The sequence below is a fragment of the Papio anubis genome, chromosome 13 (assembly GCF_008728515.1).
Source record: "Papio anubis isolate 15944 chromosome 13, Panubis1.0, whole genome shotgun sequence".
Taxonomy (NCBI): domain Eukaryota; kingdom Metazoa; phylum Chordata; class Mammalia; order Primates; family Cercopithecidae; genus Papio; species Papio anubis.
Window position 1 is genome coordinate 18,414,449 of NC_044988.1, and position 8,825 is coordinate 18,423,273.

The following is an 8,825-nucleotide window of genomic DNA, read 5'->3' on the forward strand; positions in this document are numbered from 1 at the left end:
AATGGCAGGACCTGCAATTACTTTGTAGTTATGGCCAATAAGCAAAAGAGGCAAAAACAATTTTCATTATAGTTCTTATATTCTCCACTGGGGGAATAAATGATTAAAGTGTGTAATGTGTTAGACAGCAAGAAGTATTTTGAAGAAGAAAAAAAACATGACAATGCAGAAAAAAGACAAAGAGTCCTGAACTCTGTGTAGGGGTGTGTGTGTGTGTGTGTGTGTGTGTGTGTGTGTGTGTGTGTGTACGAGAGAGATAGAGACTGGGAATATACATCCAGGAGAAAAGGCATGACTGGGGCATCCTGGCTTCTTATGATAACTGATGTAAACAGAAATAAAAAGCACAATGATTTAACTCTAATGGTCTCAAGGCAGGTGATGTGGTGGCTGAGAGTTCCGGGGATAGAAGGAAGTTTAACTTATTTCCAAGAATACACAGTATTATGGGTATTTGCGTCACTTTGTTGCACAGAGAGAGTGGTGGATGTATTCAAACAATCATTGCAATCAACAATGATATGTATCCAACCTATCATTCCGAGCTGGTGAAATGCATGCATTTTGGGGATTAGGTTAGGGAAAGAGGCTGAGGAGAAGGCTAGGAGGAGGAAGAAATTCTCAGACACAATGGGACCTGTTACTTCAGCAGCACTATACCAGAAATAGTTTTCAAGGAAGAACTTGAGAATTAATTTCAAATTGAAGGCTAAGTGCAATTTAGGTAGGCAAAAAGTAATTTCCTGGGTTGGATTTGGGCCAGGACATTGGACTTAACGCCTCATCTCTTGGAAAAATTGCCATGGGATCTTTGATAATTATAAGAGAGCATGGCCTTAGATTTACAGCTCCAGCATAGGCTGGTATCTTCAGAGGGCAGCGCCACTTAGTACTCGGAACAGACTCCAGTTGATGAATGATACCTTCATGCCACTTACTGATTTACATGCCCTCTGTGCTCCCAACAGCACCTGCGCTTTTCCAAGAGTGCTTCTGTGCCTAGGGACTGCCAAGACTTTGCTCTGTCAAATAGTACAAGATCAGATCAATTGATACTAAAAAACCTCTACAGCTCAGAAACTTAAAAAAAAATGGGTCAAGAGATGCTTGCTGAAGTGATTGTTATTTTTAAGCAGGTAAATGTATCAATATGAGTTATAATAATAAAGGTAGTGAACATCGAAGAATCCCTGACTGGGCTTTCATCTCTACAGCTACCAAACTATGTAAAATCCAGCAAGTCATTGCACCTCACCAAGCCTCAGTTTTCTTGTCTATACGAACCTGAAAAAAATCCAAACAGCTGGCCTATTCTAAACCACGTAATTTATCACCTGGTAGTCTACTCTAACTTTAGAACCGTTTCCTATCTCCCTCTCCCCGTGACCCCAGTCATACTGGCCTTCTTTATGTTCTGCAAATCTACCAAATTTGCCTGTAGTCAGGGCCTCAGTGCTTGCTCTTCCTACCACACAGAATTCTTCTCCCCTAGAGGATTATATGACTGGCTTCTTCCATCATTCAAATATCCTTTCTCAGAGGTTCTATCTCATCACCCAATCAAAGATTGCCCCTTGCCCTTCATTTTTTTTCTTTCAGCTTCTCATTTTATTAACGTCATGGTATTTATCACTTTCCAAAATCATATTTTTTATGTCATTGTTTACATGTTCAATGTTTATCAACAACCCTTCCTCACCATCATAGAATCAGAGTTTCCATGAGCAAAAGAGTCTTGTGGGTCATCGGCAAAGCCTGAGTCCTGTCCTCTTTATCTCCTCCCCAGACAGTATGAGCTTCACCACTTGCTCCAACTTCTCTGCCAACTACTAGTCCCTGGGCTCTGTCCAGGTGTCCAGCTACGGCACCCGGCCTGTCAGCAGCGTGGCCAGCGTCTATGCAGGTGCCAGGGATTCTGGTTCCCAGATCTCTGTATCCCGCTCCATCAGCTTCCTGGGTGGCATGGGGTCCAGGGGCCTGGCCGTGGGGATGACCGGGGGTCTAACAGGAATGAGAGGCATCCAGAACGAGAAGGAGACCATGAAAAGCCTGAACAAACGCCTGGCCCCGTACCTGGACAGAGTGAGGAGCCTGGAGACCAAGAACGAGAAGCTGGAGAGCAAAATCTGGGAGCCCCTGGAGAAGAAGGAACCCTAGGTCAGAGACTGGAGCCATTACTTCAAGACCATCGAGGACCTGAGGGCTTAGATCTTCGCAAATACTATGGACAATGCTCGCATCGTTCTGCAGTTAGATAATGCCCGTCTTGCTGCTGATGACTTTAGAGTCAAGTATGAGACAGAACTGGCCATGCACCAGTCTGTGGAGAACGACATCCATGGGCTCCACAAGGTCATCAATGACCCCGATGTCACTTGGCTGCAGCTGGAGACACAGATCGAGGCTCTCAAGGAGGAGCTGCTCTTCATGAAGAACCACGAAGAGGAAGTAAAAGGCCTACAAGCCCAGATTGCCAGCTCTGGGTTGACCGTGGAGGTAGATGCCCCCAAATCTCAGGACCTCGCCAAGACCATGACAGACATCCAGGCCCAATATGACGAGCTGGTTTGGAAGAACTGAGAGAAGCTGGACAAGTACTGGTCTCAGCAGACTAAGGAGAGCACCGCAGTGGTCACCATGCAGTCTGCCAGAGTTGGAGCTGCTGAGATGATGCTCACTGAGCTGAGAGGTACAGTCCAGTCTTTGGAGATCAACCTGGACTTGATGAGAAACCTGAAGGCTAGCTTGCAGCAGCCTGAGGGAGGTGGAGGCCTGCTACACTCTGCAGATGGAGCAGCTCAACGGGATCCTGCTGCACCTGGAGTCAGTGCTGGCACAGACTTGGGCAGAGGGACAGCACCAGACCCAGGAGTACGAGGCCCTGCTGAACATCAAAGTCAAGCTGGAGGCTGAGATCACCACCTACTGCTGCCTGCTGGAAGATGGCAAGGACATCAATCTTGGTGATGCCCTGGACTGCAGCAACTCCATGCAAACCATCCAAAAGACACAACCCGCCAGACAGTGGATGGCAAAGTGGTGTCTGAGACCAGCGATACCAAAGTTCTGAGGCATTATGCCAGCAGAAGCAGGGTACCCTTTGGGGAGCAGCAGGCCAGTAAAAAGTTCAGAGGGGGAAAAAAAAAAAGCCTTGTTTATATTTTTTACCAGTCTGTTCCCAGTATTCAGGGTAGTGCCTAGTGAAGAGCAGATCCTTAATAAATATGGAAGAATGGAAGACAATGGATTCAGTGATCTCCCAGCCATCCCAGCTGCAGCAGTCTGGGGGCCAGTGTACCTTTAGCTAGGATAATTCAGCTCCAGGAAGTACCATGACCTGGGATAGTTGTTTTTAGTGACTTTCCCTAGCTGTCCTCATCCCCTGCCTATCCTGGATATAACCTTCATCTCCTGAAGGCACTGTTGTTAGAGTCAATTACATACAAAGGAAGATTATGGGGTAAGGGTAGCATAAGATGGAATGAATTAAAATATTTCAAACAGTGCCTAACTCTTCTCCCCCTTTCTCCCTACTTAGCAGTGGTGAAATTCGATGTATACATTAAATAAAATATGGAGTAGTTGAATATGTTTTAATATTTTAATAAAATAAGATTGAAAAATTTAACTGTGAAAACTTTCAAAATAATGGATTTCTAATAATTGATTCTCAAATGCCGTCTGTTTCTCACTACACAGTAGGAAGGACAGGAATTGATGAAGAAAAAGTGAGGTTGAGAATGAGCACAGAACTTAAGGGTGTGACCAGGATGTGAGGTACGATCCATGAAACCGTAAAATCTGCAAACCAAAAATAAAATTCTAAGACACCCTAACCATTTGAATAAACTTCTTTCTCAGCCAGTGCACTCTTAAAATTTAAGCTGAAAGACTGGTTTAGGCCATGACGGGAAGTGGGGGTTTGGCATGCCTCATTATATCTCCCTGTCATTAACACCAACACAGACCTCAAGTCTGATAAAAAGCATTTACAATCTGTGCTCTCCAAAGTTTGCTACCTGAAACCTTCATGTGCACAATAAGAACTTTGGTCTCCACAATCCCTCATCTTAACCCAGACATTTTCTTTCTATTGACCTTAGGTCTTTAGATAAATTGAACCAATTGTCAACCAGTTAGTTTTTAAATCTGCCTATAACCAGAAGCACCCCCAACATCCCACATTGAGCTGTCCCTGCTTTCTGGACCAAACCAATGTATTTCTTAAATGTATTTGATTAAAGTCTCATGTCTCTCTAAAATGTAGAAAACCAAACTTCACCCCAACCAGCTTGGGCACATGTTCTCAGGATCTTCTGAGGGGTGCATCATGGGCCATGGCCACTCATAATCGGCTCAGAATAAATTTCTTCAAATATTTTACAAAATTTGACTCTTTTCATCAACAAATCCAAGGCAAGAACGTGGCAGATCATGGTAGTGAAAAGTGTGGCAGAGGAAGGTCGGGAATATGGAAGAAGCAGCAGTTGGGTTTTATATGGCTCATACACAGTCATTAGTTTAAAAACAAAAATGAAATATTTCCAGTTAAGGCACACACTTTTCATTTTATCAAAATGTCCTCCACCTTTTCACTGATTTTCATAACTTGCTGTGCCCCGAAGTTCTTTCTAGATTACAACTGCATGGCCCAGGAGAGGTGCAATGGCAAAGAAACACGAAGTGATTCTTACAGTCGGGAACCCCTGGAAGCTGGGGATGCCGAAGCTGTAAGTAGGGGATGATCAAAATTGACCAAACAAAACAGTCACTATTTGCATTAATACAATTTCTGATGCATTGATGTCTTTTTAAGTAGTTGGCTCTGAATATCTAGATTTACCTCTCTTCCATCCAAACATCATGTCTAAAGTTGCCTACTTCCTCTTAAAAAGGTGTTAATATCAGGTGAGTTCTAACAGATGTAATCCAAAGTCACAGGAGACAGTTTGCAGGGCACAGGAAAGAAGGCACTTAATCTCTGACTGTGCCTAGTTTAGCCCATGGACAACTTCTTCAGAAAAAAGAACATTCACTTGACAGTTTTATCAGTCAGAGAACATCTAAGAAACAAAGCTCACCACACCAGGGAATTCAATAGGAGTAATTTAATATGGGTAATCGGTTACTAGATTACAAGAGCTGAAGATCAATTGAGAAAAAATGAGGTAGCACTGACATTAGCAACTGAAGGAAGCTGTGACCTTGAGGACTATGATAGAGGCAGGAGGCAGAGAAATTCTAGGCAGACAGCGGCAGGTCCCCGACAAAACCCCACCTTCCAGCCTAAAACCTGCAGTTCAAAGTGAGAACTTCTATCCTTGTTTCCCTACTCTGTCCTGATTGGTTCTTTCAACACTTATGAATAGTAAAAAGCATGCACTTTTAAAATGTGCTCAACGTGTATTTACATAATAGCCTGTAAGAGTTCCACTGTCAAGTAAATAATACTGTAGTTGCCTTTAAAAGTATTTAATTACCTACAGTATTTGCAAAGTATGTTGTAATGGATTTACAAGAATAATGTCTTTTTATCAACTGAAAGTTGCTTTTTCCAGAACTACTCAAGGCCCTCCCTGCCCCCCATCTTTGCCTATAAAGACTCGAGACTCAGTTGGTAGAGGGAGAGAAGCAGCTTGACTGGAGAGAGGTGACTTGTCTTCAGAGGGACAGCTGGACTTCAGAGGAAAGATGGCTTAACTTTGGAGAATGGCCTGACTATAGGAAAGAGCTGGCCGGAGACAGCCAGACTGCAAGGGAAGATTACCTGCCCATCCCATCCCCTCTCCAGCTTCCCACTCCACCAAGAGCCTTTTTCCATCACTTAATAAAATTCTCCACCTTCACCATCCTTCAAGTGTCTGGACAACCTCATTCTTCTCGGATCCTGGACAAGAGCTTGAGGCCCACTGAGTGCAGGTACCCAAAAAGGGCTGTCACACTGGTCCTTTGCCCTTGCCAGCAGAGGGGAGCTGCCCCACGCTATGAGGCAAGGGGCCCACTGAGCTGATAATACACTGCTGTGCCTGGATGGCGGAGCTAAGAGAGCACCATAGTATGCCTCTGGGGCTTCGGAGGTCACAGGCATCCCCACCTGGGCACCACTGTGGGGCCCGCATGGAGCCTGCTCCTGCCGGCACCCTAAGTGGCCAGCCAGATCCCACACTTGCTCACTCACACGCTCTCTCTCACAAGGGGTTGAGCATCACAGGTTGACTAAACAGGGTATCCCATTCTCAAGACCATTGAAAGGATTGAGAAAAATCCTGCATCAACCAGAGGGAGGAAGTTGTGTGACTGGAGCCCAGGTGCCTGGACCACAGATAGCTTCTGGAACCATGGAGAACTGTGGGGTGGGCTAGAAGGTGAGACAGAGGTGTAGGATGCCACAGCCACTGGTGAATGTATCCTTGAGCAGAGAGAAAAGGTAAGAAATCAGACTTACACCTTCTCCCTACCTTCCAGCCTCCAGCCAGTACTCTCCACGCCCTAAAAGAGCCAGAAACTAGTTAGTAAGAGAGATTAGGGCCGTAGTTTGTGGGAGTCCGATCCCTGTGATACAGTGGAAGAATAAGAACAGCCCAGGAGAGGGCTGAAACATTGGCTGCAGTTCGCCAAAGCATAATCTTCCCACAATCAACAGCCCCATCACCCCACCTTGCAGGGGCTCTCTTCTTTGTTTACTTGTTTTCATGTATAAGATGCTCTTCATGGGTACGATGTCAGCATGATATTGCCATCTCACTTTAAAAGTTTCCTTTTCACAGAAGTGAAACCGTTCAAGACCATTCTATCTAGATGGGTGGTTTATTTCAATGCCAATTTAAAATTATTTTCATAAATATATATATATGTATCTGAAATCAGAGAAGAAAAGGAATAAATTTGAGAAGAGAGTAGAGTGCTAACACAAACCAGAAATCCATTACAACATACTTTGCAAATACTGTAGGTAATTAAAGACTTTTAAGGGCAACTACAGTATTATTTACTTGACAGTGGAACTCTTACAGGCTATTATGTAAATACACGTTGAGCACATTTTAAAAGTGCATGCTATTTACTATTCATAAGTATTGTTAATATGTATTTCATTTAACCCTAAGCAGCCATTTCAGTCTCTTGGGTGAATTTACATTTATGAATGTTTTTATAAAATGCATATTATTTACCCAATAGGCAACTCTGCCATAAGAAAGGCTAGAGCTGATTGCTAATTTAACTTCACATGAGTTTCCACGCAATTGTTCCTTAGGTCTGCCCGCATGCTTGGGCATCCATAAATAGCCCTTCCCTTCAGAATCCTGCAAGTCAAGACCCATGAGCTGTTCAAATAAAGGGATTTTCTAGTCTGTTTTGGTGGTTCTGGGGATTTTAGTATCACATAAAAAGAGGCCAGGGTATGTCTCATCTTAGAAAATAAAATAAAGATTTCAGCACTGAAGATGGCAGTCTATAAAGTATATATGTGTAATCACCTTGTTTATTCTGTGAACTGAAGCCCACAACTACAAAATAAAGATGAGCAAGCTCCAGACTAAGATACCTAAAATGTAAATTTTCTTCCTCCCTCCTTCTTCTTCCCCTCCTCCCTCCCTTTCTTCTTTCCCTTCTCCTTTCCTCTCTCCCTCTCTTCCTCCCTCCTTCTCCTTCCCTTTCCTTTCCCTTCCCTTTCCCTTCCCCTTCCTTCCTTCCTTCCTTCCTTCCTCCCTCCCTCCTTCCTTTCCTGCCTCCCTCCCTCCCTCCATAACAGGATATAATCTTTCCTGCCCCAGTCATTTTAATTGGAACACCAATGACTCCAGCACCAAGACACATAGACTATATGCAGAATTTACAAAGAGAATAAGGATTCCCTGCCAATGCACATACCATATGCAGAATTCACAAATGGAATTTGTTCTGTGACTTTTGTATCCCTCTGCCAGATCAAAGACATAAACAGGAATCAGAAAAAAAATATTAAAGGCACAGACTAGTAATAATGTTTCTTTGGAGAGAGTCTCCCTAGGCTGAAAGTTGCCACCCCTTCTTTTGGAGGAGGAGTGGATTGGGAGTGCCACTTTCTAACCTAAAGCATAAAGGGAAACACTGAAAGCTTTGAAATTTGTTCATATGGGAGAAAAAGACTTGGTGCTGGCCTTATGACTAATAAAGCAAACATAGATTGAGGAATTGAGGACTGAGGTCTAATTATCATCCAGGAAATCTAAAGGCAGAAGAAAGGCTACTGAGCTTCTTTGGTGGTATATCCAGAAGACTTTTGCTGTGCTGAGATGTCCCGTAGTCCACAGAGAGTAGGTGTCAGACTGTTTTGGGTCCTACTTGAGAGTCTGGAGGTATCAATCTTGATGCTGAGGAGCCAAAAGAGGACATAAAAGCAGCCACCAGACTGCAAATGTATCTGGCCAAGGTTAAGGACAAAAGAGATCTCCAGTAGAGAGAGCCACTGAGGAGGCCATGGCTGCATCTCATGGAAGAGTCAATCTTAATCATTCCAGGTCTAGAGAGCCAGAAGTCACCCTGCTGAGTAAAAACTGATTCTCTCACCTCTCTTCCCTTTCCTCCTTATTTTATTTATTTATTTATTTATTTGACACTGGCAGAAATTCAATAGTAGCTAGTGATATGTAGAGGATATAAGAGAGCAAAAAATGTTAAATAGAAGCTTAAGTTATTTGTGGTAGACTGTAAAATTGGCCACGTATCTTTCCCCTGTTTAAATATATGCTCTTGTAACTCAATATTACAAATCTTTTGATCAAAAAGTGCAGTTTGTTTCTCCACACCTTAAATCTAGGTTGGCTGATTGACTTGGTCAGCTC

At 43.5% G+C, this 8,825-nt stretch overlaps 1 pseudogene; it reads left to right on the top strand.

Moving 5' to 3' along the window:
* The first annotated feature begins 1,702 nt into the window (after positions 1-1,702).
* Positions 1,703-3,259, top strand: LOC116269995 (annotated as a pseudogene).
* The last annotated feature ends 5,566 nt before the right edge of the window (positions 3,260-8,825 follow it).